This window comes from Ascaphus truei, chromosome 15, assembly GCF_040206685.1.
Source record: "Ascaphus truei isolate aAscTru1 chromosome 15, aAscTru1.hap1, whole genome shotgun sequence".
Lineage (NCBI taxonomy): Eukaryota > Metazoa > Chordata > Amphibia > Anura > Ascaphidae > Ascaphus > Ascaphus truei.
Genome location: NC_134497.1, coordinates 31399156 through 31417178, shown reverse-complemented (window position 1 = coordinate 31417178; position 18023 = coordinate 31399156).

Here is an 18023-nt window from a genome sequence, read left to right as displayed (position 1 = left end):
GTACAATTCCTCCCCCTTTGTCCGCTTGCCTTATAATTATATTTCCCTGTTGATTCAGTTCTTTTAGGGCACGTTGTTCATTTGGATGTAAATTCTTTTTTTGTAGTACAGGCATATTTTGACATAAAGTTTCGAAATCCCTTAATACTAAGGTGTAAAATGTATCTATAAATCCTCCCTTTGATTGGTAAGGGAAGAATGTGGATTTCGGAGTGAAGGGGGAATGTATAATTTTAGATGTAATATTCTCTACGTGTTGATCATATTCAAGGAGATCTACACCAGAGACTTGCCTGTCCAACACGTTTAGATCAGACTGTTCATGTAATATATCATAATCCAGTTCTAATGTGTGACAGATTTGCCTTAAGAGTGAACAATGTACAGTACTTGGATTTTGAAAATGTCTTACATTGCGCATTTGAAATGGTGTTAGTAAAGGATGAGAATGAGCTAGTTGTAATGGAGAATTTCCTGAATCAAACATATCCAGAGGACTAAATGACTGCATTGACAATTGTGTAGAGTATTGTGATAAATAATCAGTATCTGAATAGGATTCAAATCCAGCACTGTCAATATTCTCCCTGTCACGCTGTGCCCACCACAAACGAGACGAGACCCTCGGTACTGAGGTGGGAATAGAGTAAACACCACCGACAGCCACGGGAATCTGATCTAGAGTGTGCGTAGTTGCTTGCGCCGGGTCAGGAGCAGGGATGGTAGAGGAGTAGTGAATACTTGCCGAATTGAGGGTAATAGAAGTACGGAACGTTGGAGGTACTAGTCGCTGGGGTCGGTGCTGGAGAAGGTAGAATAGTCGAGGTCCGAGAGCCGAGTTCAGGTTGGAGAGTTGGGGGGGGGGTCGAGGATAGCCAAGGTCGGGGTTCCAGAGAGGCGGTGGTCCAAAGACAAGCCAAGGTCGGTACACGGGAGATGAAACAAGACAAGGCAGGATATCTAGGAGACAAGAGAGGTAAGCACAGTGTAAAAGCTTTAAAAATGTTACAACAAAGATTCAGTTATCAAATGAGTTTATTCAGAGTGCACACAGTGGAGACAGCTTCATAACAAAAAGCTCTCTCCCAGATAACACGGTATGCCATATATTTATACCCTAAAACCTAAAGCTCCACCCCTTTATGGGGGGGCTTGCATGTCCCTAAATATTACCTCATTTTGTAATACATAACAATACTAAAGCTGATGTCATTTTGTAATACATAATAAATGTATGTAAGCTAAAAATCATTATGGGGTTAAATGTGATGTCAGTTCTGCCACCTGGCATATTGTATGAGAAACTGAGCTTATCTTCAAGGCTTCTCACAACTTCTGGCCTGTTTACACTTTCATTTGGAGCTGATTGTTACATTACATAGTTACATAGTAGATGAGGTTGAAAAAAGACGTACGTCCATCAAGTTCAACCTATGCTAAATTTAGACAACAGATACTTTATTCTATATCTATACTTACTTATTGATCCAGAGGAAGGCAAACAAAAAACCCCATTAAGGGGAAAAATTAATTCCTTCCTGACTCCAAGAATTGGCAATCGGATTAATCCCTGGATCAACATCCTTCCCATGTATACTTATTTGGTATATCCCTGTATACCTTTCCCATCTAAAAAGATGTCCAACCTTTTTTTGAACAAATCTATTGTATCTGCCATCACAGTCTCCATGGGTAATGAATTCCACATTTTAACTGCCCTTACTGTAAAGACCCTTTCCTTTGTTGCTGATGAAATTTCCTTTCCTCCAACCTTAAGGGATGACCCCGAGTCCTTTGTACTGCCCGTGGGATGAATAGTTCTTTTGAAAGCTCCTTGTATTGTCCCTGAATATATTTGTATATAGTTATCATATCCCCTCCTAGACGCCTCTTTTCTAATGTAAATACATCTAATTTAGCAAGCCTCTCCTCATAAGTTAGAATGTCCATCCCCTTTATTAATTTGGTGGCTCTTCTCTGCACTCTCTCTAGTTCCGTAATGTCTTTTCTTAGGATTGGTGCCCAAAATTGTACTCCATATTCAAGGTGTGGTCTTACTAATGCTTTGTAAAGGGGCATATTTATGTTTACTTCCCTTTCATCCATTGCCCGTTTGATGCAAGATAAGATCTTGTTTGCCTTTGCAGCTACTGCATGACATTGGGCACTATTGCTAAGCCTGCTGTCTACAAGCACTCCTAAATCCTTCTCCACCAAGGATTCCCCCAATATATCTCCATTTAATTTGTAAGTCGCTTTTTAATTCTTGCATCCCAAATGCATAACCTTACATTTATCTGTATTAAACCTCACTTGCTATTTACCTGCCCACATTTCCAGTCTCTCCAAGTCCTTCTGAAGAGAAATTACATCCTGCTCTGATTCTATTACCTTACACAATTTAGTATCATCAGCAAAGATGGAGACTTTGCTCTCGATCCCAACCTCAAGGTCATTAATAAACAAGTTAAAAAGCAGGGGTCCCAATACCGATCCTTGAGGTACTCCACTCACGACTTTAGCCCAACCTATAAAAGTTCCATTTATGACAACCCTCTGTTGTCTGTCCTTTAACCAGTTTTCAATCCAGGTGCATATATTATTACTGAGTCCAATTTTCTTTATTTTGTACACCAACCTCTTGTGTGAAACCGTATCAAAAGCCTTTGCAAAATCTAAGTAGACCACATCAACTGCATTACTCTGGTCTAAATTCCTACTTACCTCCTCAAAGAAACAAATAAGGTTAGTTTGGCAAGATCTATCCTTCATAAATCCATGCTGACTATTACTAATAATTTTGTTTTCCATTAGGTATTCCTGAATATTATCCCGTATTAAACCTTCAAGTAGTTTCCCTACTATTGAAGTCAGGCTTACAGGTCTGTAATTCCCCGGGTGTGATCTTGCTCCCTTTTTAAATATAGGCACCACATCTGCTTTAAGCCAATCTTGTGGTACTGAGCCTGTGGAAATAGAGTCCTTGAATATTAAATATAATGGTTTTGCTATTACTGAGCTTAACTCCTTGAGAACTCTTGGATGTATGCCATTGGGGCCAGGTGCCTTATTTACTTAAATTTTTTCAAGTCGCTTATGAACTTCTTCCTCAGTTAACCAATTGGTCATTAATATGGAGGGTGTGGCTTCCTCCTGTAGCGCTACTATTGAACTTGATTCTTCCCTGGTAAACACAGAGGCAAAGAATTTGTTTAATACCTCTGCTTTTTCCTTATCTCCAATAATCTGCCAACCCATTTGACACTGAAAGGGTCCTATATTTTCTTTTCTCATTTTTTTGTTATTAAGGTACTTAAAGAACTTTTTAGGGTTGACCTTACTTTCTATTGCAATCCTTTTTTCATTATCCATTTTTGCTAATTCAATTGCCCTTTTGCAATTTTTGTTACATTCCTTATAATTCTGATACGATGTCTCTGTCCCTTCTGACTTAAAGAATCTAAACGCCTCCCTCTTCTTGTCCATTTCCTCCCCTACCTGTTTATTTAGCCACATTGGTTTGGACTTATTTCTTTTATACTTATTACCCAAGGGTATACACTGATAAGTGTGCTTTTCTAACAATGTTTTAAAGACTGCCCATTTATCTTCTTAGGAGTGTGCACCGTGATCCGGAGGTGGGAACTCCCGCTGTGACCCTAGCCCGCATGCGCCCACGCGAAGATGCTGTCCGGCGCAGGGAGGAGCCGCGCACAGGCGCGGGAGTGCACGAGTGCTGGGCTCCATCAGCGGCCGTCAGGGCAGGTAGGGGAGCAGTGCGCCTGCGTGTGAAGGTGCATGGCACTTGGCTCCTGACAGTACCCCCCCTTCAGGAGCGACCTCCAGGCGACTCCGGTAAGGTTTGAGGGGAAACTTCTGGTGGAACCTCTTGAGAAGGACAGGAGCATGGATGTGATGATGAGGGATCCAGGATCGATCCTCAGGTCCGTATCCCTTCCAGTGAACCAGGTATTGTAGAGTTCTTCTGGAAATTCTAGAATCAATAATGGACTGAACCTCGTATTCTTGTTGACCGTGTACGAGTTGCGGGATTGGAGCAGAGGATGAAGAATCAGGGAAACGGGTACTCTGAAATGCAGGTTTGAGGAGAGATACGTGGAAGACAGAGGGAATCTTCATCGCGGGTGGAAGTTGTAGGCGGAAAGCTACCGGATTAATCTTCTCCACAATGGGGTAGGGCCCCAGGTATCTGGGTGCTAGCTTGAGGGTAGGCACTTTGAGTCAAATGTTCTTCGAAGAAAGCCATACCTTGTCCCCAGGTTTAAATTCAGGAGTCCCACGGTGGTGGCGATCGGCCTGACGTTTCTGTCTAGAGATGGCCGTCTTAAGGTTCTCCTGGATTCCTCTCCAGGATCTTTGTAAGGACAAGATCCGTTCATCAGCCGCTGGAACATCGGAGGGTGAGGTGTCGATGGGGAGTCGGGATGGATGGAACCCAAAGTTGATGAAGAATGGTGAATTTTGAGTGGATTCATTCCGTAGGGAATTGTGAGTGAATTCAGCCCAGGGCAGGAGGTCCACCCAATCGTCCTGTGTATCCGCAATGAAACAGTGTAAGTACTGCTCCAGCGTCTGGTTGGTTCTCTCCGTCTGCCCATTAGACTGTGGGTGATACCCGGAGGAAAAATGAAGGGAGATGCCTAGTCTTTGGGAAAACGCACACCAGAATTTGGAAATAAATTGGGGACCCCGATCAGACACAATGGTTAATGGAACACGATGAAGGCGAAAGACCTCTTGGACAAAAATATCAGCAAGGGAAGAAGAGTTCAGTAAACCCTTGAGAGGAACAAAGTGAGATTGCTTAGAAAATCGGTTGATGATTACAAGAATGGTATTCATACCCTTGGAGACGGGTAACGCTACAATAAAGTCCATTGCCAAATGGTTCCATGGGCGATCGGGAATGGGAAGGGGGTGTAGAAATCCTTGGGGTCTGTTACAGGGTGTCTTGTTGCGGGAACAAGTCAGACAAGCCTTGACGAATTCTTCAACGTCTGAATTAATCCTTGGCCACCACAAAGTTCGAGTGATGAGGTCGGCTGTCCTCTTGGCCCCTGGGTGTCCGGCGGATCTACAGTAACAGAGTGACCCCATTCCAGAATCCTCCTGCGGAAGCGAGATGCGGCGAAGAGGTGACAATCAGGAACCTCTAGACACTCCGGGATGTTGGCCTGATCTTCAAGAATTTTGTCCAGGACGTTGAAGGTATTAGCAGCAAGAATACATTTAGCAGGAAGGATGGTCTCCAGTTTAACCTCTGGCTTATCCTCGATACTGAACTGCCGGGAAAGTGCGTCGGCCTTCAAATTTTTTGATCCTGGTATAAACGAAATTATATAATTAAAGCGGGGGGAAAAAGTGACCATTTAGATTGACGAGCTCCTAGACGCTAGGCAGTCTCAATATACAGAAGGTTTTTGTGATCGGTAAGGATAGTAATAGGTGTCTCTGCACCCTCAAGCAAGTGTCTCCACTCCTCCAGAGCGAGGTTGATGGCGTGTAACTCACGGTTGCCGACGTCATAGATCTCTTGGGCTGTGGAAATTTTTTTTGAAAAAAAAAGCGCAGTGTGGAGTCTGGCCTGGGGAGACTTCCTCTGGGATAAGATGGCTCCAGCTCCAATGTCAGAAGTGTCCACCTCGGGAGTAAATGGGAGACTGGTGTCTGGATGAGTTAAGATGGGTGCCAAAACGAAGGCCTCTTTAAGGCGCTTGAAGGATTGAGTGGCTGTAGGCGGCTAAGAGGAAGTATCTGCCCCTTTTTTAGTAAGGGCAACAATGGGAGCGACAATGGACGAAAGTTCCTGATAAATCTCCTATAATAGTTGGCAAAACCCAGGAATCTTTGAATGGCCTTGAGAGACGTCGGAATAGGCCAATCCAAGACTGCTTTGAGTTTGGCGGGATCCATGGCAAAACCAGCATCCGAGATAATGTACCCCAGAAATGATGTAGAACTTCGGTGGAATTGACATTTCTCCAGTTTGGCATACAAATGGTTCTCCGGAGGCGAACTAGTACCTGCTTGACATGTTTGATGTGCTCTGGGAGAGATTTGGAAAAGATTAGAATATCGTCGAGATACACGATTAGGAAGTGATTGAGAAGGTCTCTGAAAATCTCGTCAACAAAATCTTGAAAAACCGCTGGAGCATTGCAAAGGCCGAACGGCATGACCAAGTATTAATAGTGGCCATCTCGTGTATTGAATGCCGTTTTCCACTCGTCGCCCGACCGGATCCTCACCAAGTTGTAAGCGCCCCGAAGATCAAGCTTGGTGAATGTAGTTGCTCCCTGTAAGGGGTCAAACAGTTCTGAGATTAAAGGTAGGGGATACCGATTTTTGAGAGTAATCTTGTTCAAGCCTCTATAAATCGATGCAAGGACGGAGGGTGCCATCTTTCTTTTTCACAAAAAAGAAGCCTGCACCGGCAGGGGAAGAAGAGAGAGAAAGAGAGAAAAAGAGAGAGAAAGAGAGAGAGAGAGAGAGAGAGAGAGAGAGAGAGAGAGAGAGAGAAAAAGAGAAAGAGAGAAAGCGATAGAGAGAGAGAGAGAGAGCATGGGGAGAGAGAGAGAAAGAATGGGGGAGGGAGAGAGAATGGGGGAGAGAGAGAGAATAGGGGGAGGGAGAGAGAGAGAATGGGGGGAGGGAGAGAGAATAGGGGAGAGAGAGAGAATAGGGAGGGAGAGAGAGAGAATGGGGAAGAGAGAATGGGGGGAGGGAGAGAGAGAATGGGGGGGGAGAGAGAGAATGGGGGGAGGGAGAGAGAGAGAATGGGGGAGAGAGACAGAATGGGGGGAGGGAGAGAAAGAGAGAATGGGGGAGAGAGAATGGGGGGAGAGAGAGAGAATGGGGGAGGGAGAGAGAGAGAATGGGGAGGGAGAGAGAGAATAGGGGGCGAGAGAGAGAATGGGGGAGAGAGAGATAGAGAGAATGGAGGGAGAGAGACAGACGGAAGGGTGGAATGAGAATGTGGGGGTGGGGGTGGGGAGAACGAAAATAGAGGGATATGGGGGAGGCAGAGAGAAAGGGGTGTGTGTGAGAGAAGGGGGGACAGAGCGGGGCAGAGAGACATAAAGGAGAAGGGGCGCAGTTGGTAATATCATTCGTTTTATAAAAAATTTTTTTAATGTGTCCCGATTTTTACTTTTCTAAATCTGGTCACCCTAGCAATAAATAATATGGAAAAATAGAAAAGTGGGGACACGTACAAGTAAAAATAATTTTACAACAAAGAGCGGATCGGAAGGGAGGGTTAGCGGGCCATATGGGAGGGTCCTATAGGGGCTGGAGTAAAAAGCATTGCCCGAGGAGGGGAAGAAATACAGTCCCTAAACGGGGAGATTGGAGGCGGAAACGGGGTCTGACTTCCCCCTCACCGGCACTCATGTCGGGTAACCCAAAGGACAGCAATAGGACAACAAATTGCTGACATGCATTCGGGGACATGCGCAAAGATATAAGCTTGTACAGATTTAGAGGGCAAGATATATATGCTTATATTCACTGGTGCCCAGAAGATTGGAAGCAACAAGCAGGACATAAGGAGGCCTCTCCCAGGATACCATAGGCAGGCAGAGATGGCAAAGTAATGCTATCTGTAGTGGGTTGGCCTGATCCATTGGTTTATTAAATAAAGACAAAGAAAACTGGGATGCTCACACTGGTGGGTGGAGAGGAAGAACTTGAGAGATGGGCAGGTGCCGCTCTCCCCCCTCTTCGCCATCATACCTATATGACTATGCAGACATGCAGTTTGGGATTGTGGGTGTGCTGCGGGCAGGAGGAGTGGGGGGTGCGCGGAGGAGGTGCCCTTGGGGTGGGTTGTTTCAGGTTGCTTTATTCTACACTGAGATAAACAAATAATCAGATTTTTCATTTTATTGTCTCAATCCAAGGTGTCAAATTATGTCATCTCGGGTTCTTCTTATAATCGTTTCAAGTTAATTGTCAGTTTCTACAGTTATCTAAAAAGTTATATTTTACAGTTATATACAGTTGCAGTTACATTATTAGCTGTCTGTCTTGTTTAATAGATTTAATAATATATATATATATATATATATATATATATACATATATACATATATACATATATATATATATATATATATATATATATATATATATATATATATATATATATAGCAAATGGAAATATTACTGTATGCTCATTTGCATGTCTTAGACAGGTCTGCAACCCCGCCTTTCACCATTATCACCCAGCACTTCCACTACAGCAAGGGATTCTGGGAAATGACATGCAAATGGACACACAGTGTTACCTTTTGCTTCAAAACCATTTTTAACAGGGTTCCCTATAGGCTTAAGCTTGCTGCATGGTCACAGCGTTGAGCACAGCCAGGGTTAAGATGCATAGCCAGAAAACCCACCCACAGACAGCCGTTTCAACCTTAATGGGTCTCATCAGTGTGGGGTTGGTTAACTGGCTATGTAATGAAGCAATGAGGATGGGGTTTACCATACTTAGTTAAGTTATGGTGGGTAAAAAATGTGACAAATAAATATATATATATATAAAAATATATATATATATATATATAAATATATAAAAAATATATATATATAAATATATAAAAAAATATATAAAAAAATATATATATAAAAAAAAAATATATATATATAAAAATATATATATATAAAAAAAATAAAATATATATATATATATATATATATATATATATATATAATATATAATGTATATACATACATTTGATGCTTTTCAGTTTTGTAAAATTTGCAGTGCCAGAAGGTTTCTCACCCCTGGCCTTCGCTATGTGTCCTGTAGAGAATGCCCTGGATATTTCCAGGACATTCGATAAAGACCTTTGATAAACTGGGGACCGAGTACGTTCGGTTAGCTGGACGCCATTTGATGGTGTCCTGACTCCGAGACAGTTCCCAGAGGCAAGAGATTCGAGGTGGTCTATGATCACAAGAGAATCTCCAAAGTTATACCTTCTTTTCTTGTTTATCCCTCCTCCTCTCCCATGTATGGTCGTGTAATCCGTTCTACTCTAGATGCCGCAATAAGGTCACCTCTGCTACCTGGAAGGAAAATCCTAAGGTACAATTTAAAACATTACACATTGAACTCTCCACACTGGAAACTGTCAACCTCATGATTAACCTAAGATGGTGTTAACAATAATTTCCCACAATGTCAAAGGGTTTAATAGCCCAGGGAAAAGACAGATAGCATTTGCGGATTACCAAAGGAGACATGCTGACATAATGTTACTACAAGAAACACACTTCAGCATTAGTAGTTCCCCAAATTAATTTGACAAACACTTTAGGCAATATTATCTGTCATCTTCCCCCCCCAAAAAAGGTGGTTGCAATTCTCCTTCACAACAGATGCCTGGTTAAAGTAGAATCTGTAGTTAAAGACAAGGAAGGTAGATACTGTACCTGATACTTATAGGCTCAATAAACTGACAAATACTGTACTAACATTAGCTTCCATTTACAGTATGCCCCTTGTGACTTTGATCCCTCTTTTTTCACTTTAGTTTTCAACAAACTTAACAAAGTGGCGAAAGGACAAATAATAGTGGCAGGAGATTTTAATACGATCCTTAACTCAAACCTAGATAGATCGGGCCCCCCACGAAGATATAGCAAAGACAATCCATCTACTGTAAGTTAAGATTAGGTTTATAAGAAAATAATTTAGTAGATATCTGGAGAGAACTACACCCTTTTGACAGAGACTACACGTTTTTCTCACATCCTCATTCATCTTATAGTAGAATTGAGTGAAAAAATAAGTGTACAATAGCGCTCGCGTGACAACAAAATTATATATTGAAAAACCTGTGATAAAGAGTCCAAAAAGAGTCATAGAGCTGCCCAAAAGGTTCCTCTGGCTATCTCACAACCAGAAAGGATGTAGGCATAGATAACTTCTTGTGGCACTAAGGCAAAGGGTGCCCTGTGGATTGGACAAAATCTCTTCTTAGGAATGATGACCTCAAGAAACGGGAGACAAAACATATAGAACACAGCAATAGTGCATAACCCAATGATATTATATAAACAGAGCAATTTAATATGACACAATTACAAAACATAAAACAACATATATGGTTAAAAACGACTAGGTGCGGCTGCACTAGATGAATAAAACTTGCTCCGCCATTTGGAAAAATTGAAATCCTACTCACCAGAGGTGGCTAGCACATGTGCAATCGTTTTTGGTATCTTTATAGCCTGTGGACACCGCTCGCCGTGGAATGACACCAGTCAGCTGCTCGAGAGGATCCTTCTTTCTGTGCTCGGAGTCAAACGCTTCCAGAGTCTCAACGATCGTTTCCTCCGCTGACGTCACTTCTGGTATCTGCTACGGTGTCCCTGCTAGTCCAAAAAACCTCCATCTTCTATAACCTTTATGGGAATTCTGGGTTTTATCTGGATTAGGTTATTTTTTCCAATTTCTAGGCTCTCAAATATTTAGGAGTGTATATCACAAAAGATTCTAATTCCATTTACAATGCAAATTACCCCAAATTAATTTGGTCCTTGAGAGAAGATATTAGGCGCTGGTCAAAATTCAACATCTCCTGGATTGGTAAAATACATAGTGTAAAAATGAATCTCTTACCGCGTATATTATATTTATTCAAAATTCTCCCAGTGCCACTGAGACTGAAGGAAATATTTGCACTTCAGTCTGTAATCTCTATGTTTATCTGGGGAGGCAAAAAAGCGAGAATCAAAAAACAGATTCTTCTGAAACAATCTACAGAAGGTGGCTGTAAGGAATCGGTGAACACGTCCCTTGCGACGTGTTCCCTCCTTACCTAATGCTAATGTCACCTCCGCGCCACTTACAGAGCACGTGCACACACAGAGGCTGTCAACTCAACGGAGCTTGGTCCTGCCTCCCACTCGTATCACGCGTCACTCATGCGCGGTGCGCTCATGCGATGATCTTGCACCGCTCCCCAGCTGCGTGTCAAGATTCCTGATAGCACTAACAATGCTCACCGGTCTCCTAAACCCTCTGTCCAATCCCAGCTCCCACGGGGTCGCGCCTTCGCTCCACCTCTCGCTCTCATTGCTCCAGCTTCCCTATAAAAACTCTGCATGCTCAGTCACACATTCCTGAGCATAAACCCTTGTAGCCTGGTGTTCCTGCATTCCTGCTTTGCTTTGCCTTGCGCCTTACCTTTCTTGCTTCCAGTTGATCTCACGTGTACCAACCCGGCTTGACTATTTGACCCTCTCTGGATAACGACCCCGGCTTGCCTCTGACTACCCGCACTTCTCCACCCCTGACCATGGCTACTGGACACTCTACTACCCCACCAGCTCCAACCCCAGACCACGGCACAATGGACATCTACAACACTGCTGGCTCCGCCCCTCGAACTCGGCAAGTATCTGGACTAACCCACTCCCTTCAACCCAGACCCGGCTACGTTGACAATCCACCTTCCAGGCGTGCCCATGCTGCTGTGGGTGCGCAGTTCTATACTTTCCCACCTCAGTATCGGGGTCCTGCCTTGTTCGTGGTGAGCGCAAGCGTTACAGTATGTTCAGCCAAATGAACACAGACCCCCCCTTAGGTGGGCTCAGTCCTGTCTGCCATTGGTGAATGCTTTCACCATCTGGAGACCCAAATTGCTTCTTTGACCCAAAGTTTTGCTACTTTTTCTGCACAAAAGTCTCAGTCCAGAATTATTAGGTCTGCTACTTTCTCTCCCCCTACTCCAGGGGAAACCCTTCCTCTTGAGCCACGCCTCCCTACCCCCAATCGCTATGCGGGTGATCCCCATGGGTATAGAGGCTTCCTCAATCAGTGTGATATTCTGTTTGAGTTAACCCCTTCTCGTTTCTCCTCTGAGAGATCCAAGGTGGCATATGTTATTGAAAAAAACAAGAAAAAAGTGATGCATCCAAATTGGTCAAAGTTCCTCAATAATATATGTAAATAATACTGGATAGCAATGGAAAGTCCATGAATGATATGGCAATTATCAGGTGCGGGCTAGGAGTCTAGTGGGGTCCACATGACCACCACAGTTGAAACACCATAACAGCCCCCCCTAGTAACCAATATGAAATGAACAGAGGCACTGGTAAACATATGCATATATGTAGGGGCGCTCTGGCCCTATTACCTTAGTTACTTACCTATTACCTTAGTGCTTGCAGGACTTCCAGATATCCAGGGCGTGCAGTTCATCCAGGTAGATAACCAGCTTCCTGCTGGCATATGTTATTGCCCTGCTGACCGGTGACACCCTGGCGTGGGCATCTCCCATCTGGAAGCAAAGACCAGAGCTGACCCAGGATTTCGCACACTTTAAAAGGGAATTAAGGCAAGTCTTTGACACTCCAGGCCGTAAGGTCACTGCAGCTTTCTCCCTGTTTCACATTTCACAGGATCATAAATCTATCGCAAGATATGTTCTTGAGTTCCGGACCATCGCCGCAGAGACAGGCTGGAATAACGAGGCGTTGTCGGCTACCTTCTGGCAGGGGCTATCCAAATCACTCAAGGATGAACTGGCCGCACAGGAATGACCTACCGAGTTGGCGGATCTTATTGCAGTATGTATAAGGGTGGACCAGCACCTTCAGGAAAGAAAGGCTGAACGCCCTCATTCACAAATAATGTTCCTGCTCTAAACCTCTCTCCTACCATGTCTCCAGCCCTTGATGTTCCTGAACCTACGCAGTTAAGATGTCACTGACTCTCCTTCTCGGAGAAACAACACTGGAGGGATAGCGGACTCTGTCTTTATTGTGGTCTACCCAGACACCTTGTGCTTCGCTGTCCTACTAAGCCGAGAAATACCAATAAGGAAATCACACTGGGTACTATTTCTTCTTCTTCAATTCAGGAAACCCTTCCTTCCAGGATAATGCTTCAAATTGTCCTTCAGGGTCTAAGCTTCCAAGTTACCACTTCCGCCTTCATTGACTCCGGGTCTGGAGGAAATGTTGTGGATTAACCCAATGGATGGTCAGCTAAGTCATTTGTTAACCTCTTGCATACCTCAACCTGTGCTCCCCCTTTTTCTCTTTTATCTCTGCATTTCTAAGGATCCTGGATAGATCCTTTTGGGGTTTTGAGTCACAGGAAGAGACTACGAAACAGATGGGAACCTTGTAGGATTTATAAGGTTATGATGTTCTGACCAGGCCGTAAGGTCACTGCAGCTTTCTCCCTGTTTCACATTTCACAGGATCATAAATCTATCGCAAGATATGTTCTTGAGTTCCGGACCATCGCCGCAGAGACAGGCTGGAATAACGAGGCGTTGTCGGCTACCTACTGGCAGGGGCTATCCAAATCACTCAAGGATGAACTGGCCGCACAGGAATGACCTACCGAGTTGGCGGATCTTATTGCAGTATGTATAAGGGTGGACCAGCACCTTCAGGAAAGAAAGGCTGAACGCCCTCATTCACAAATAATGTTCCTGCTCTAAACCTCTCTCCTACCATGTCTCCAGCCCTTGATGTTCCTGAACCTACGCAGTTAAGATGTCACTGACTCTCCTTCTCGGAGAAACAACACTGGAGGGATAGCGGACTCTGTCTTTATTGTGGTCTACCCAGACACCTTGTGCTTCGCTGTCCTACTAAGCCGAGAAATACCAATAAGGAAATCACACTGGGTACTATTTCTTCTTCTTCAATTCAGGAAACCCTTCCTTCCAGGATAATGCTTCAAATTGTCCTTCAGGGTCTAAGCTTCCAAGTCACCACTTCCGCCTTCATTGACTCCGGGTCTGGAGGAAATGTTGTGGATTAGGCCTTTGCTATAAAAAAAACAAGATCCCTCTCATACAAAAATCTGTGTCTGTCGGGTTGGAGGACATAGATGGACGTCCCCTTCAGCCAGCCTTCATCTCCTTGTAAACCTGTGTACTTGCCCTTTCCACTAAAGATGGCCACAAGGAGGAGATATCTTTGGACGTGATCCTCTCACCTTCCGTGGAGGTAATTTTGGGCCTTCGTAGGCTCCAGCGACACAATCCACACCTAGATTAGACTGACAAAAATCCTATAAAATGGGATTCCCCATGCACCAATTCTAATGTACCGTCAGTATAACACATTTGTGGCTTAGACGTTCCTAAATCATACAAATCTGTCCTTCCCAAGGTCTACACTGAGTTTTCTGATTTTTTTGACAAAGTTTGTTCTGAAGTTCTCCTTCCCCATCGTCTCTTTGATTGCGCCATAGATCTCTTGCCCGGAGCAGTTCTTCCCAAATCTAGTTCTTACCCTTTATCTCTTCCTGAAACTAAAGCAATGTCCGAGTACATTCAAGAGAACCTAAAGAAGGGGTTCATTATTGTATTGTATTGTATGTCTTTATTTATATAGCGCCATTAATGTACATAGCGCTTCACAGTAGTAATACATGTGGAAATCAAATAAATAACAGATAATATAAATAACAGATCATGGGAATAAGTGCTTTAGACATAAAAGTAACATTTCGGAAGAGGAGTCCCTGCCCCGAGGAGCTTACAGTCCAATTGGTAGGTAGAACGTACAGAGACAGTAGGAGGGAGTTCTGGTAAGTGCGTCTGCAGGGGGCCAAGTTTATGTATCGTGTTCAGAATATCCACAGTGCTATTCATATGCTTCTTTAAGCAAGTGTGTCTTAAGGTGGGTCTTAAAGGTGGATAGAGAGAGTGCTAGTCGGGTACTGAGGGGAAGGGCATTCCAGAGGTGTGGGGCAGAAAGTGAGAAAGGTTTAAGGCGGGAGAGGGCTTTAGATACAAAGGGGGTAGAAAGAAGACATCCTTGAGAAGAACGCAAGAGTCGGGATGGTGCATAACGTGAAATTAGGGCTGAGATGTAAGGAGGGGCAGAAGAGTGTAAAGCTTTAAAAGTGAGGAGAAGAATGGAATGTGAGATGCAGGATTTGATCGGAAGCCAGGAGAGGGATTTCATGAGGGGAGATGCTGAGACAGATCACGGAAAGAGTAGAGTGATTCTGGCAGCAGCGTTTAGGATAGATTGTAGGGGAGACAGGTGAGAGGCAGGAAGGCCGGACAGCAGGAGGTTACAGTAATCAAGACGGGAGATTATTAGAAATTTTTCCTTCCCAGCCGAGGCTGGTTTCTTTTTTTGTCAAAAAGAAAGATGGCTCCCTTCGCCCCTGCATAGATTAGAGAGGACTGAACAAGATTACCCTGGAGAATCGATACCCCTTACCACTTATTTCAGAGCTTTTTGATCGTTTACATAGTTCCACTATTTTTTTCTAAACTTGATCTTCGAGGGGCTTACAATCTCATATGTATACGTTATGGGGATGAATGGAAGATGGCCCTCAATAAACGCGATGGCCACTACAAATATTTAGTTATGCCTTTTGGATTATGTAATGCTCCAGCTGTTTTCCAAGAATTCGTGAACGAAATCTTTCGAGACATTCTCAATATTTTCATCATTGTCTATCTTGATGATATTCTCATTTTTTCAAAATCCCTCTCTGAACATATCCATCATACCAAGCTGGTCCTGTCTCGTCTTTGTGAGAATCATCTCTACGCTAAGTTAGAGAAGTGCATGTTTCAATAAACTTCTACATCTTTCCTTGGCTATATTAGTTCGGACTCTGGTTTTTCCATGGACCCTGACAAACTCAAGGCGGTATTAGACTGGCCACAACCTACCTCTCTCAAGGCAATGCAGCACTTCTTGGGGTTTTCAAAGGTACGTTTTGGGGAGCACAGATACCACCGTATATGAAAAAAATATAAAAACAATATATAGTGTAGTATTTTCTTAAATACTGCTGCGACACACTTTATTCGAGCAAATACCCAGTATGTACCTGGCAGATACCTGGAATGCGCCGCTCCTACCTCAGACAAGCCCGTTGCGTTTGCCTTCCCAGCCATGGTTCATGCTGGCTGACGGGCGGCTGATCTGTTAAATGATAATGATTAGGATTTAATAGGCTGCAATGCTTCGCGTGTCTACCAGATGGCATAAATTCATGAATTGTAATGCAGTATATATATATATACTGTGCAGTATTGCAGCCAGCGGGAATAAAATTCTTCAATCCCTGCCTGGAAAATAACGCAATGCACTCGGGCAGAAAACAGTCACAAACCTCAATACACCCGAGTATACCCGAATTCGTGGGACTAGCCGAGCTCGAATAAAGTGTGTCGCCAGTGTAGGAGACATCTTTGGTAAAAACAGAAATGGGGACTCACACTTTCCCAGTGAATCAACAGCAGTGGTTTAACCCAATGGATGGTCAGCTAAGTCATTTGTTAACCTCTTGCATACCCTCAACCTGTGCTCCCCCTTTTTCTCTTTTATCTCTGCATTTCTAAGGATCCTGGATAGATCCTTTTGGGGTTTTGAGTCACAGGAAGAGACTACGAAACAGATGGGAACCTTGTAGGATTTATAAGGTTATGATGTTCTGAAAAGAACGAGTGATTTCCCCTATATATTTCAGTTTGGGTAGCGCCCGGGTATCTCTTTGCATTTGTCCTGTTGTCTGGGAGTACTTCTCACGGGATCCTGCTCCAAGAGCCAGTGTGCTCATTTGCATGTCATTTCCCACAATCCCTTGCTGCAGTGGAAGTGCTGTGTGCTGGGTGATAAAGGTGAAAGGCGAGGTTGCAGACCTGCCTAAGACATGCAAATGAGCATACAGTATATTTACATTTGCTATATGCTTTGCTGTGGAGGGTTTTTGTCACTTTTTTTTACTCACCATAACTTAACTCAGTATATAAATATATATATATATCTCAAACCGTCGTATGTGTGTTTGCGTGTCTGTATGTGTCTCCCTGTCCCTAGGGACAATCGCATTGGACCTTTGTCCCATCACTCCGCCAAAGGGCCAATGAGATGGCTCCCTTGGCCCGCCCGCCCCGCACACCTCTCAGTGGCTGGTGTGGTCACACACACACTCACTCTCCCTGACACCGCGTGCTCCTCTCCAAGATGGCCTACCACACGATGTGCAGCAGCCCAGGTAAGACAGTACACCCTGCGCCTCACACCCCTCCCACAGGCGTGCCGCCTCACACCTTACACCCCACGCCTCACACCCCGCGCCTCACACCTTACACCCCGCGCCTCACACCTTACACCCTGCGCCTCACACCTTAAACCCCTGCCGCAGAACACCCCTGCACCTCACACCTTAAACCCCTGCCGCAGAACACCCCTGCGCGTCCTCCTCAACCGCCCAGGAACAAGCGGCAGAGCAGCCGCCCGGGGGAGCGCACCATTACCCCGTGCCTCAGGCGAGGACCACACATGGCGCTTCCTGCCGCCACCAGCATGCGCCTCCATTGACCAGACAACCCATCGGGGGACCAAGCGGCCGGCGGGGGGGGAAGCGGCCGGCGGGAAGCGGCCGAGCCATCGGGGAATGGGGGGGGGGTTGGGGAGGCCCAGGGAACGGGGGGGGTGTTGGGGTTGCCCAGGGAATGGGGGAAAGGGGGTTGGAGAGGCCTGGGGAATGGGGGGGTTGGGGAGGAGGGAGAGGCAAGAGCCAATGGAGAGCAAGCGGGGGAATGGACGAACAGATGCACGGACAGGGGGGGAGGGGGGCAAGCGGATACATACATTATGACAATACATATTCCCCTTCCCCCCACCCTCCCCCTTCCCCCCCAACCTTCAACCCCCTCCACTCCTTTCCCCCTTTCCACTCCTTCTCTCCCCCCTCCACTCCTTCTCTCCCCCCTACACTCCTTCTCTCCCCCCTCCACTCCTTCTCTCCCCCTCCACTCCTTCTCTCCCCCCTCCACTCCTTCTCTCCCCCCTCCACTCCTTCTCTCCCCCCTCCACTCCTTCTCTCCCCCCTTCACTCCTTCTCTCCCCCCTCCACTCCTTCTCTCCCTCCTCCACTCCTTCTCTCCCCCTCCACTCCTTCTCTCCCCCTCCACTCCTTCTCTCCCCCTCCACTCCTCTCCCCCCCTCCACTCCTTCTTCCCCCCTCCACTCCTTCTCCCCCCCTC